Raw genomic sequence first — 14,731 nt, 5'->3', positions numbered from 1 at the left:
CAGCCGTCCCTTTATTTATGGGACACAGGAGCACGCTTGCCACTACTTTGTTGATGCACGTGCGGCTACTGCGCACACAATTCACAAACACAAAAAAAGATATATATTTTTTTTTGTTTGGAGTGCCCTTTGGGGGTTACAGCACCCTATAGCGGTCATTCCAGCTGGCCCTTTATTTATGGGACACAGGTGCATGTTTGGCACTACTTTGTTGATGCACGTGCGGCTACTGCGCACACAATTCACAAACACAAAAAAATATTTTTTTTATGTTGTTTGGAGGGCCCTTTGGGGGTTACAGCACCCTTTAGCGGTCAATCCAGCCAGCCCTTTATTTATGGGACACAGGCGCACGCTTGGCACTACTTTGTTGATGAACGTGCGGCTACTGCGCACACAATTCACAAACACAAAAAAATTTTTTTTTTTGTTTGGAGTGCCCTTTGGGGGTTACAGCACCCTCTAGCGGTCAATCCAGCCGGCCCTTTATTTATGGGACACAGGCGCACGCTTGGCACTACTTTGTTGATGCACGTGCGGCAACTGCGCACACAATTCACAAACGCCAAAAAAAAAATATTTTTATTTTGTTTGGAGTGCCTTTTGGGGTTACAGCACCCTTTAGCGGTCAATCCAGCTGGCCCTTTATTTATGGGACACAGGCGCACGCTTGGCACTACTTTGTTGATGCACATGCGGCTACTGCGCACACAATTCACAAACACAAAAAAAGATATTTTTTTATTTTGTTTGGAGTGCCCTTTATTTAGCGTTCAAGCCAGCTGGCCCTTTATTTATGGGACACAGGCACACGCTTGACACTACTTTGTTGATGCACGTGCGGCTACTGCGCACACAATACACAAAGACAAATTTTTTTTTTTTTATTTTGTTTGGAGTGCCCTTTGGGGGTTACAGCACCCTTTAGTGGTCAATCCAGCTGGCCCTTTATTTATGGGACACAGTCGCACGCTTGACACTACTTTGTTGATGCACGTGTGGCTACTGCGCACACAATTCACAAACACAAAAAAATATATTTTTTTATTTTGTTTGGAGTGCCCTTTGGGGGTTACAGCACCCTTTAGCAGTCAATCCAGCTGGCCCTTTATTTATGGGACACAGGCGCATGCTTGGCACTACTTTGTTGATGCACGTGCGGCTACTGCGCACACAATTCACAAACACAAAAAAATTTTTTTTTTTATTTTGTTTGGAGTGCCCTTTGGGGGTTACAGCACCCTTTAGCGGTCAATCCAGCTGGCCCTTTATTTATGGGACACAGGCGAACGCTTGGCACTACTTTGTTGATGCACGTGCGGCTACTGCGCACACAGTTCACAAACACATAAAAAGATATATATTTTTTTGTTTGGAGTGCCCTTTGGTGGTTACAGCACCCTCTAGCGGTCAATCCAGCAGGCCCTTTATTTATGGGACACAGGCGCACGCTTGGCACTACTTTGTTGATGCACGTGCGGCTATTGCGCACACAATTCACAAACACAAAAAAATATATTTTTTTATTTTGTTTGGAGTGCCCTTTGGGGGTTCCAGCACCCATTAGCGGTCAATCCAGCCGGCCCTTTATTTATGGGACACAGGCGCACGCTTGGCACTACTTTGTTGATGCACGTGCGGCTACTGCGCACACAATTCACAAACACAAAAAAAATATATTTTTTATTTTGTTTGCAGTGCCCTTTGGGGGTTACAGCACCCTTTAGTGGTCAATCCAGCCAGCCCTTTATTTATGGGACACAGGAGCACGCTTGGCACTACTTTGTTGATGCACGTGCGGCTACTGCGCACACAATTCACAAACACAAAAAAATATTTTTTTTATGTTGTTTGGAGTGCCCTTTGGGGGTTACAGCACCCTTTAGCGGTCAATCCAGCCAGCCCTTTATTTATGGGACATAGGCGCATGCTTGGCACTACTATGTTGATGAACGTGCGGCTACTGCGCACACAATTCACAAACACAAAAAAATATTTTTTTTTATTTTGTTTGGAGTGCCCTTTGGGGGTTACAGCACCCTTTAGCGGTCAATCCAGCCGGCCCTTTATTTATGGGACACAGGAGCATGCTTGGCACTACTTTGTTGATGCACGTGCGGCTACTGCGCACACAATTCACAAACACAAAAAAAGATATATATTTTTTTTGTTTGGAGTGCCCTTTGGGGGTTACAGCACCCTTTAGTGGTCAATCCAGCCAGCGCTTTATTTATGGGACAGAGGCGCATGCTTGGCACTACTTTGTTGATGAACGTGCGGCTACTGCGCACACAATTCACAAACACAAAAAAATTTATTTTTTTATTTTGTTTGGAGTGCCCTTTGGGGGTTACAGCACCCTTTAGCGGTCAATCCAGCCGGCCCTTTATTTATGGGACACAGGCGCACGCTTTGCACTACTTTGTTGATGCACGTGCGGCTACTGCGCACACAATTCACAAACACAAAAAAATATATTTTTTTATTTTGTTTGGAGTGCCCTTTGGGGGTTACAGCACCCTTTAGCGGTCAGTCCAGCCGTCCCTTTATTTATGGGACACAGGAGCACGCTTGCCACTACTTTGTTGATGCACGTGCGGCTACTGCGCACACAATTCACAAACACAAAAAAAGATATATATTTTTTTTGTTTGGAGTGCCCTTTGGGGGTTACAGCACCCTATAGCGGTCATTCCAGCTGGCCCTTTATTTATGGGACACAGGTGCATGTTTGGCACTACTTTGTTGATGCACGTGCGGCTACTGCGCACACAATTCACAAACACAAAATTTTTTTTTTTTTTTTTTTTGGAGTGCCCTTTGGGGGTTACAGCACTCTCTAGCGGTCACTCCAGCCGGCCCTCTATTTATGGGACACAGGCGCACGCTTGGCACTACTTTGTTGATGTACGTGCGGCAACTGCACACACAATTCACAAACGCCAAAAAAAAAATATTTTTATTTTGTTTGGAGTGCCTTTGGGGGTTACAGCACCCTTTAGCGGTCAATCCAGCTGGCCCTTTATTTATGGGACACAGGCGCACGCTTTGCACTACTTTGTTGATGCACATGCGGCTACTGCGCACACAATTCACAAACACAAAAAAAGATATTTTTTTATTTTGTTTGGAGTGCCCTTTGGGGGTTACAGCACCCTTTAGCGTTCAAGCCAGCTGGCCCTTTATTTATGGGACACAGGCACACGCTTGGCACTACTTTGTTGATGCACATGTGGCTACTGCGCACACAATACACAAACACAAAAAAATATATTTTTTTATTTTGTTTGGAGTGCCCTTTGGGGGTTACAGCACCCTTTAGTGGTCAATCCAGCTGGCCCTTTATTTATGGGACACAGGCGCACGCTTGACACTACTTTGTTGATGCACGTGCGGCTACTGCGCACACAATTCACAAACACAAAAAAATATATTTTTTTATTTTGTTTGGAGTGCCCTTTGGGGGTTACAGCACCCTTTAGCAGTCAATCCAGCTGGCCCTTTATTTATGGGACACAGGCGCATGCTTGGCACTACTTTGTTGATGCACGTGCGGCTACTGCGCACACAATTCACAAACACAAAAAAATATTTTTTTTTATTTTGTTTGGAGTGCCCTTTGGGGGTTACAGCACCCTTTAGCGGTCAATCCAGCTGGCCCTTTATTTATGGGACACAGGCGAACGCTTGGCACTACTTTGTTGATGCACGTGCGGCTACTGCGCACACAATTCACAAACACATAAAAAGATATATATTTTTTTGTTTGGAGTGCCCTTTGGCAGTTACAGCACCCATTAGCGGTCAAGCCAGCTGGCCCTTTATTTATGGGACACAGGCGCACGCTTGGCACTACTTTGTTGATGCACGTGCAGCTACTGCGCACACAATTCACAAACACAAAAATTTTTTTTTTTTTTATTTTGTTTGGAGTGCCCTTTGGGCGTTACAGCACCCTTTACCGGTCTAGCCAGCCGGGCCTTTATTTATGGGACACAGGCGCACGCTTGGCACTACTTTGTTGATGCACGTGCCGCTACTGCGCACACAATTCACAAACACAAAAAAATTTTTTTTTTATTTTGTTTGGAGTGCCCTTTGAGGGTTACAGCACCCTTTAGCGGTCAATCCAGCCGGCCCTTTATTTATGGGATACAGGCGCACGGTTGCCACAACTTTGTTGACGAACGTGCGGCTACTGCGCACACAATTCACTAACACAAAAAAAAATTTTTTTTTATTTTGTTTGGAGTACTTTTTGGGGGTTACAGCACCCTTTAGCGGTCAATCCAGCCGGCCCTTTATTTATGGGACACAGGCGCATGCTTGGCACTACTTTGTTGATGCACGTGCGGCTATTGCGCACACAATTCACAAACACAAAAAAATATATTTTTTTATTTTGTTTGGAGTGCCCTTTGGGGGTTACAGCACCCTTTAGCGGTCATTCCAGCTGGCCCTTTATTTATGGGACACAGGCGCACGCTTGGCACTACTTTGTTGATGCACATGCGGCTACTGCGCACACAATTCACAAACACAAAAAAAATATATTTTTTATTTTGTTTGGAGTGCCCTTTGGGGGTTACAGCACCCTTTACTGGTCAATCCAGCCAGCCCTTTATTTATGGGACACAGGAGCACGCTTGGCACTACTTTGTTGATGCACGTGCGGCTACTGCGCACACAATTCACAAACACAAAAAAATATTTTTTTTATGTTGTTTGGAGTGCCCTTTGGGGGTTACAGCACCCTTTAGCGGTCAATCCAGCCAGCCCTTTATTTATGGGACACAGGCGCATGCTTGGCACTACTATGTTGATGAACGTGCGGCTACTGCGCACACAATTCACAAACACAAAAAAAGATATTTTTTTATTTTGTTTGGAGTGCCCTTTGGGCGTTACAGCACCCTTTACCGGTCTAGTCAGCCGGGCCTTTATTTATGGGACACAGGCGCACGCTTGGCACTACTTTGTTGATGCACGTGCCTCTACTGCGCACACAATTCACAAACACAAAATTTTTTTTATTTTTATTTTGTTTGGAGTGCCCTTTGAGGGTTACAGCACCCTTTAGCGGTCAATCCAGCCGGCCCTTTATTTATGGGATACAGGTGCATGGTTGCCACAACTTTGTTGACGAACGTGCGGCTACTGCGCACACAATTCACTAACACAAAAAAATATATTTTTTTATTTTGTTTGGAGTGCCCTTTGGGGGTTACAGCACCCTTTAGCGGTCAATCCAGCCGGCCCTTTATTTATGGGACACAGGCGCACGCTTGGCACTACTTTGTTGATGCACGTGCGGCTACTGCGCACACAATTCACAAACACAAAAAAATATATTTTTTTATTTTGTTTGGAGTGCCCTTTGGGGGTTACAGCACTTTTTAGCGGTCAATCCAGCCGGCCCTTTATTTATGGGACACAGGCGCACGCTTGGCACTACTTTGTTGATGCACATGCGGCTACTGCGCACACAATTCACAAACACAAAAAAATATATTTTTTATTTTGTTTGGAGTGCCTTTTGGGGGTTACAGCACCCTTTAGCGGTCAATCCAGCCGGCCCTTTATTTATGGGACACAGGAGCATGCTTGGCACTACTTTGTTGATGCACGTGCGGCTACTGCGCACACAATTCACAAACACAAAAAAAGATATATATTTTTTTTTGTTTGGAGTGCCCTTTGGGGATTACAGCACCCTATAGCGGTCAATCAAGCCAGCCCTTTATTTATGGGACACAGGCGCACGCTTGGCACTACTTTGTTGATGAACGTGCGGCTACTGCGCACACAATTCACAAACACAAAAAAATTTATTTTTTTATTTTGTTTGGAGTGCCCTTTGGGGGTTACAGCACCCTTTAGCGGTCAATCCAGCCGGCCCTTTATTTATGGGACACAGGCGCACGCTTGGCTTTACTTTGTTGAAGCACGTGCGGCTACTGCGCACACAATTCACAAACACAAAAAAATATATATTTTTATTTTGTTTGGTGTGCCCTTTGGGGGTTACAGCACCCTTTAGCGGTCAATCCAGCCGGCCCTTTATTTATGGGACACAGGCGCACGCTTGGCTTTACTTTGTTGAAGCACGTGCGGCTACTGCGCACACAATTCACAAACACAAAAAAATATATATTTTTATTTTGTTTGGTGTGCCCTTTGGGGGTTACAGCACCCTTTAGCGGTCAATCCAGCCGGCCCTTTTTTTATGGGACACAGGCACACGCTTGGCACTACTTTGTTGATGCACGTGGGGCTACTGCGCACACAATTCACAAACACAAAAAAATATTTTTTTTTATTTTGTTTGGAGTGCCCTTTGAGGGTTACAGCACCCATTAGTGGTCAATCCAGCCGGCCCTTTATTTATGGGATACAGGCGCACGGTTGCCACAACTTTGTTGACGAACGTGCGGCTACTGCGCACACAATTCACTAACACAAAAAAATATATTTTTTTATTTTGTTTGGAGTGCCCTTTGGGGGTTACAGCACCCTTTAGCGGTCAATCCAGCCGGCCCTTTATTTATGGGACACAGGCGCACGCTTGGCACTACTTTGTTGATGCACGTGCGGCTACTGCGCACACAATTCACAAACACAAAAAAATATATTTTTTATTTTGTTTGGAGTGCCCTTTGGGGGTTACAGCACCCTTTAGCGGTCAATCCAGCCGGCCCTTTATTTATGGGACACAGGAGCATGCTTGGCACTACTTTGTTGATGCACGTGCGTCTACTGCGCACACTATTCACAAACACAAAAAAAGATATATATTTTTTTTTGTTTGGAGTGCCCTTTGGGGATTACAGCACCCTATAGCGGTCAATCAAGCCAGCCCTTTATTTATGGGACACAGGCGCACGCTTGGCACTACTTTGTTGATGCACGTGCGGCTACTGCGCACACAATTCACAAACACAAAAAAAGATATTTTTTTATTTTGTTTGGAGTGCCCTTTGGGGGTTACAGCACCCTTTAGCGGTCAAGCCAGCTGGCCCATTATTTATGGGACACAGGCGCACGCTTGGCACTACTTTGTTGATGCACATGCAGCTACTGCGCACACAATTCACAAACACAAAAAAATATTTTTTTTTATTTTGTTTGGAGTGCCCTTTGGGGGTTACAGCACCCTTTAGTGGTCAATCCAGCTGGCCCTTTATTTATGGGACAGAGGCGCACGCTTGACACTACTTTGTTGATGCACGTGCAGCTACTGCGCACACAATTCACAAACACAAAAAAATATATTTTTTTATTTTGTTTGGAGTGCCCTTTGGTGGTTACAGCACCCTTTAGCGGTCAATCCAGCTGGCCCTTTATTTATGGGACACAGGCGCATGCTTGGCACTACTTTGTTGATGCACGTACGGCTACTGCGCACACAATTCACAAACACAAAAAAATATTTTTTTTTATTTTGTTTGGAGAGCCCTTTGGGGGTTACAGCACCCTTTAGCGGTCAATCCAGCCTGCCCTTTATTTATGGGACACAGGAGCATGCTTGGCACTTCTTTGTTGATGCACGTACGGCTACTGCGCACACAATTCACAAACACAAAAAAAGATATATATTTTTATTTTGTTTGGAGTGCCCTTTGGGGGTTACAGCACCCTTTAGCGATCAATCCAGAAGGCCCTTTATTTATGGGATACAGGCGCACGGTTGCCACAACTTTGTTGACGAACGTGCGGCTACTGCGCACACAATTCACTAACACAAAAAAATATATTTTTTTATTTTGTTTGGAGTGCCCTTTGGGGGTTCCAGCACCCATTAGCGGTCAATCCAGCCGGCCCTTTATTTATGGGACACAGGCGCACGCTTGGCACTACTTTGTTGATGCACGTGCGGCTACTGCGCACACAATTCACAAACACAAAAAAAAAATTTTTTTTAATTTTGTTTGGAGTGCCCTTTGGGCGTTACAGCACCCTTTACCGGTCTAGTCAGCCGGGCCTTTATTTATGGGACACATGCGCACGCTTGGCACTACTTTGTTGATGCACGTGCCGCGACTGCGCACACAATTCACAAACACACAAAAATTTTTTTTTTATTTTGTTTGGAGTGCCCTTTGAGGGTTACAGCACCTTTTAGCGGTCAATCCAGCCGGCCCTTTATTTATGGGATACAGGCGCACGGTTGCCACAACTTTGTTGACGAACGTGCGGCTACTGCGCACACAATTCACTAACACAAAAAAATATATTTTTTTATTTTGTTTGGAGTGCCCTTTGGGGGTTACAGCACCCTTTAGAGGTCAATCCAGCCGGCCCTTTATTTATGGGACACAGGCGCACGCTTGGCACTACTTTGTTGATGCACGTGCGGCTACTGCGCACACAATTCACAAACACAAAAAAAGATATTGTTTTATTTTGTTTGGAGTGCCCTTTGGTGGTTACAGCACCCTTTAGCGGTCAATCCAGCCGGCACTTTATTTATGGGACACATGCGCATGCTTGGCACTACTTTGTTGATGCACGTGCGGCTACTGCGCACACAATTCACAAACACAAAAAAATATATTTTTTTATTTTGTTTGGAGTGCCCTTTGGGGGTTATAGCACCCTTTAGCGGTCAATCCAGCCGGCCCTTTATTTATGGGACACAGGCGCACGCTTGGCACTACTTTGTTGATGCACATGCGGCTACTGCGCACACAATTCACAAACACAAAAAAATATATTTTTTATTTTGTTTGGAGTGCCCTTTGGGGGTTACAGCACCCTTTAGCGGTCAATCCAGCCGGCCCTTTATTTTTGGGACACAGGAGCATGCCTGGCACTACTTTGTTGATGCACGTGCGTCTACTGCGCACACAATTCACAAACACAAAAAAAGATATATATTTTTTTTTGTTTGGAGAGCCCTTTGGGGATTACAGCACCCTATAGCAGTCAATCAAGCCAGCCCTTTATTTATGGGACACAGGCGCACGCTTGGCACTACTTTGTTGATGAACGTGCGGCTACTGCGCACACAATTCACAAACACAAAAAAATTTATTTTTTTATTTTGTTTGGAGTGCCCTTTGGGGGTTACAGCACCCTTTAGCGGTCAATCCAGCCGGCCCTTTATTTATGGGACACAGGCGCACGCTTGGCTTTACTTTGTTGAAGCACGTGCGGCTACTGCGCACACAATTCACAAACACAAAAAAATATATATTTTTATTTTGTTTGGTGTGCCCTTTGGGGGTTACAGCACCCTTTAGCGGTCAATCCAGCCGGCCCTTTATTTATGGGACACAGGCACACGCTTGGCACTACTTTGTTGATGCACGTGCGGCTACTGCGCACACAATTCACAAACACAAAAAAATATTTTTTTTTATTTTGTTTGGAGTGCCCTTTGAGGGTTACAGCACCCTTTAGTGGTCAATCCAGCTGGCCCTTTATTTATGGGATACAGGCGCACGGTTGCCACAACTTTGTTGACGAACGTGCGGCTACTGCGCACACAATTCATTAACACAAAAAAATATTTTTTTTTATTTTGTTTGGAGTGCCCTTTGAGGGTTACAGCACCCTTTAGTGGTCAATCCAGCTGGCCCTTTATTTATGGGATACAGGCGCACGGTTGCCACAACTTTGTTGACGAACGTGCGGCTACTGCGCACACAATTCATTAACACAAAAAAATATTTTTTTTTATTTTGTTTGGAGTGCCCTTTGGGGGTTACAGCACCCTTTAGCGGTCAATCCAGCCAGCCCTTTATTTATGGGACACAGGCGCACGCTTGGCACTACTTTGTTGATGCACGTGCGTCTACTGCGCACACAATTCACAAACACAAAAAAAGATATATATATTTTTTTGTTTGGAGTGCCCTTTGGGGATTACAGCACCCTATAGCGGTCAATCAAGCCAGCCCTTTATTTATGGAACACAGGCGCACGCTTGGCACTACTTTGTTGATGCACATGCGGCTACTGCGCACACAATTCACAAACACAAAAAAAGATATTTTTTTATTTTGTTTGGAGTGCCCTTTGGGGGTTACAGCACCCTTTAGCGGTCAAGCCAGCTGGCCCATTTTTTATGGGACACAGGCGCACGCTTGGCACTACTTTGTTGATGCACATGCAGCTACTGCGCACACAATTCACAAACACAAAAAAATATTTTTTTTTATTTTGTTTGGAGTGCCCTTTGGGGGTTACAGCAACCTTTAGTGGTCAATCCAGCTGGCCCTTTATTTATGGGACACAGGCGCACGCTTGACACTACTTTGTTGATGCACGTGCAGCTACTGCGCACACAATTCACAAACACAAAAAAATATATTTTTTTATTTTGTTTGGAGTGCCCTTTGGTGGTTACAGCATCCTTTAACGGTCAATCCAGCTGGCCCTTTATTTATGGGACACAGGCGCATGCTTGGCACTACCTTGTTGATGCACGTACGGCTACTGCGCACACAATTCACAAACACAAAAAAATATTTTTTTTTATTTTGTTTGGAGAGCCCTTTAGGGGTTACAGCACCCTTTAGCGGTCAATCCAGCCGGCCCTTTATTTATGGGACACAGGAGCATGCTTGGCACTTCTTTGTTGATGCACGTACGGCTACTGCGCACACAATTCACAAACACAAAAAAAGATATATATTTTTTTTGTTTGGAGTGCCCTTTGGGGGTTACAGCACACTTTAGCGGTCAATGCAGCCAGCGCTTTATTTATGGGACAGAGGCGCATGCTTGGCACTACTTTGTTAATGAACGTGCGGCTACTGCGCACACAATTCACAAACACAAAAAAATATATTTTTTTATTTTGTTTGGAGTGCCCTTTGGGGGTTACAGCACCCTTTAGCGGTCAATCCAGCAGGCCCTTTATTTATGGGACACAGGAGCACGCTTGGCACTACTTTGTTGATGCACGTGCGGCTACTGCGCACACAATTCACAAACACAAAAAAAGATATATATATTTTTTTGTTTGGAGTGCCCTTTGGGGGTTACAGCACCCTATAGCGGTCAATCCAGCTGGCCCTTTATTTATGGGACATAGGTGCATGTTTGGCACTACTTTGTTGATGCACATGCGGCTACTGCGCACACAATTCACAAACACAAAAAAATATTTTTTTTATGTTGTTTGGAGTGCCCTTTGGGGGTTACAGCACCCTTTAGCGGTCAATCCAGCCAGCCCTTTATTTATGGGACACAGGCGCACGCTTGGCACTACTTTGTTGATGAACGTGCGGCTACTGCGCACACAATTCACAAACACAAATTTTTTTTATTTTTTTTGTTTGGAGTGCCCTTTGGGGGTTACAGCACCCTTTAGCGGTCAATCCAGCTGGCGCTTTATTTATGGGACACAGGCGCACGCTTGGCACTACTTTGTTGATGCACGTGCGGCTACTGCGCCCACAATTCACAAACACAAAAAAAATATTTTTTTTTATTTTGTTTGGAGTGCCCTTTGGGCGTTACAGCACCCTTTACCGGTCTAGTCAGCCGGGCCTTTATTTATGGGACACAGGCGCACGCTTGGCACTACTTTGTTGATGCACGTGCAGCGACTGCGCTCACAATTCACAAACACAAAAAAAAATTTTTTTTATTTTGTTTGGAGTGCCCTTTGAGGGTTACAGCACCCTTTAGCGGTCAATCCAGCCGGCCCTTTATTTATGGGATACAGGCGCACGGTTGCCACAACTTTGTTGACGAACGTGCGGCTACTGCGCACACAATTCACTAACACAAAAAAATATATTTTTTTATTTTGTTTGGAGTGCCCTTTGGGGGTTACAGCACCCTATAGCGGTCAATCAAGCCAGCCCTTTATTTATGGGACACAGGCGCACGCTTGGCACTACTTTGTTGATGCACATGCAGCTACTGCGCACACAATTCACAAACACAAAAAAATATTTTTTTTTATTTTGTTTGGAGTGCCCTTTGGGGGTTACAGCAACCTTTAGTGGTCAATCCAGCTGGCCCTTTATTTATGGGACACAGGCGCACGCTTGACACTACTTTGTTGATGCACGTGCAGCTACTGCGCACACAATTCACAAACACAAAAAAATATATTTTTTTATTTTGTTTGGAGTGCCCTTTGGTGGTTACAGCATCCTTTAACGGTCAATCCAGCTGGCCCTTTATTTATGGGACACAGGCGCATGCTTGGCACTACCTTGTTGATGCACGTACGGCTACTGCGCACACAATTCACAAACACAAAAAAATATTTTTTTTTATTTTGTTTGGAGAGCCCTTTGGGCGTTACAGCACCCTTTACCGGTCTAGTCAGCCGGGCCTTTATTTATGGGACACAGGCGCACGCTTGGCACTACTTTGTTGATGCACGTGCAGCGACTGCGCTCACAATTCACAAACACAAAAAAAAATTTTTTTTATTTTGTTTGGAGTGCCCTTTGAGGGTTACAGCACCCTTTAGCGGTCAATCCAGCCGGCCCTTTATTTATGGGATACAGGCGCACGGTTGCCACAACTTTGTTGACGAACGTGCGGCTACTGCGCACACAATTCACTAACACAAAAAAATATATTTTTTTATTTTGTTTGGAGTGCCCTTTGGGGGTTACAGCACCCTATAGCGGTCAATCAAGCCAGCCCTTTATTTATGGGACACAGGCGCACGCTTGGCACTACTTTGTTGATGCACATGCAGCTACTGCGCACACAATTCACAAACACAAAAAAATATTTTTTTTTATTTTGTTTGGAGTGCCCTTTGGGGGTTACAGCAACCTTTAGTGGTCAATCCAGCTGGCCCTTTATTTATGGGACACAGGCGCACGCTTGACACTACTTTGTTGATGCACGTGCAGCTACTGCGCACACAATTCACAAACACAAAAAAATATATTTTTTTATTTTGTTTGGAGTGCCCTTTGGTGGTTACAGCATCCTTTAACGGTCAATCCAGCTGGCCCTTTATTTATGGGACACAGGCGCATGCTTGGCACTACCTTGTTGATGCACGTACGGCTACTGCGCACACAATTCACAAACACAAAAAAATATTTTTTTTTATTTTGTTTGGAGAGCCCTTTAGGGGTTACAGCACCCTTTAGCGGTCAATCCAGCCGGCCCTTTATTTATGGGACACAGGAGCATGCTTGGCACTTCTTTGTTGATGCACGTACGGCTACTGCGCACACAATTCACAAACACAAAAAAAGATATATATTTTTTTTGTTTGGAGTGCCCTTTGGGGGTTACAGCACACTTTAGCGGTCAATGCAGCCAGCGCTTTATTTATGGGACAGAGGCGCATGCTTGGCACTACTTTGTTAATGAACGTGCGGCTACTGCGCACACAATTCACAAACACAAAAAAATATATTTTTTTATTTTGTTTGGAGTGCCCTTTGGGGGTTACAGCACCCTTTAGCGGTCAATCCAGCCTGCCCTTTATTTATGGGACACAGGAGCACGCTTGGCACTACTTTGTTGATGCACGTGCGGCTACTGCGCACACAATTCACAAACACAAAAAAAGATATATATATATTTTTGTTTGGAGTGCCCTTTGGGGGTTACAGCACCCTATAGCGGTCAATCCAGCTGGCCCTTTATTTATGGGACATAGGTGCATGTTTGGCACTACTTTGTTGATGCACATGCGGCTACTGCGCACACAATTCACAAACACAAAAAAATATTTTTTTTATGTTGTTTGGAGTGCCCTTTGGGGGTTACAGCACCCTTTAGCGGTCAATCCAGCCAGCCCTTTATTTATGGGACACAGGCGCACGCTTGGCACTACTTTGTTGATGAACGTGCGGCTACTGCGCACACAATTCACAAACACAAATTTTTTTTATTTTTTTTGTTTGGAGTGCCCTTTGGGGGTTACAGCACCCTTTAGCGGTCAATCCAGCCGGCGCTTTATTTATGGGACACAGGCGCACGCTTGGCACTACTTTGTTGATGCACGTGCGGCTACTGCGCCCACAATTCACAAACACAAAAAAAATATTTTTTTTTATTTTGTTTGGAGTGCCCTTTGGGCGTTACAGCACCCTTTACCGGTCTAGTCAGCCGGGCCTTTATTTATGGGACACAGGCGCACGCTTGGCACTACTTTGTTGATGCACGTGCAGCGACTGCGCTCACAATTCACAAACACAAAAAAAAAATTTTTTTATTTTGTTTGGAGTGCCCTTTGAGGGTTACAGCACCCTTTAGCGGTCAATCCAGCCGGCCCTTTATTTATGGGATACAGGCGCACGGTTGCCACAACTTTGTTGACGAACGTGCGGCTACTGCGCACACAATTCACTAACACAAAAAAATATCTTTTTTTATTTTGTTTGGAGTGCCCTTTGGGGGTTACAGCACCCTTTAGAGGTCAATCCAGCTGGCCCTTTATTTATGGGACACAGGCGCACGCTTGGCACTACTTTGTTGATGCACGTGCGGCTACTGCGCACACAATTCACAAACACAAAAAAAGATATTGTTTTATTTTGTTTGGAGTGCCCTTTGCTGGTTACAGCACCCTTTAGCGGTCAATCCAGCCGGCCCTTTATTTATGGGACACAGGCGCACGCTTGGCACTACTTTGTTGATGCACATGCGGCTACTGCGCACACAATTCACAAACACAAAAAAATATATTTTTTATTTTGTTTGGAGTGCCCTTTGGGGGTTACAGCACCCTTTAGCGGTCAATCCAGCCGGCCCTTTATTTATGGGACACAGGAGCATGCCTGGCACTACT

The sequence above is a fragment of the Taudactylus pleione genome, unplaced genomic scaffold (genome assembly GCF_031769625.1).
Source record: "Taudactylus pleione unplaced genomic scaffold, aTauple2 ptg001339l, whole genome shotgun sequence".
In the NCBI taxonomy this organism is placed as follows: Eukaryota; Metazoa; Chordata; class Amphibia; order Anura; family Myobatrachidae; genus Taudactylus; species Taudactylus pleione.
This window is presented reverse-complemented; position numbering follows the sequence as displayed.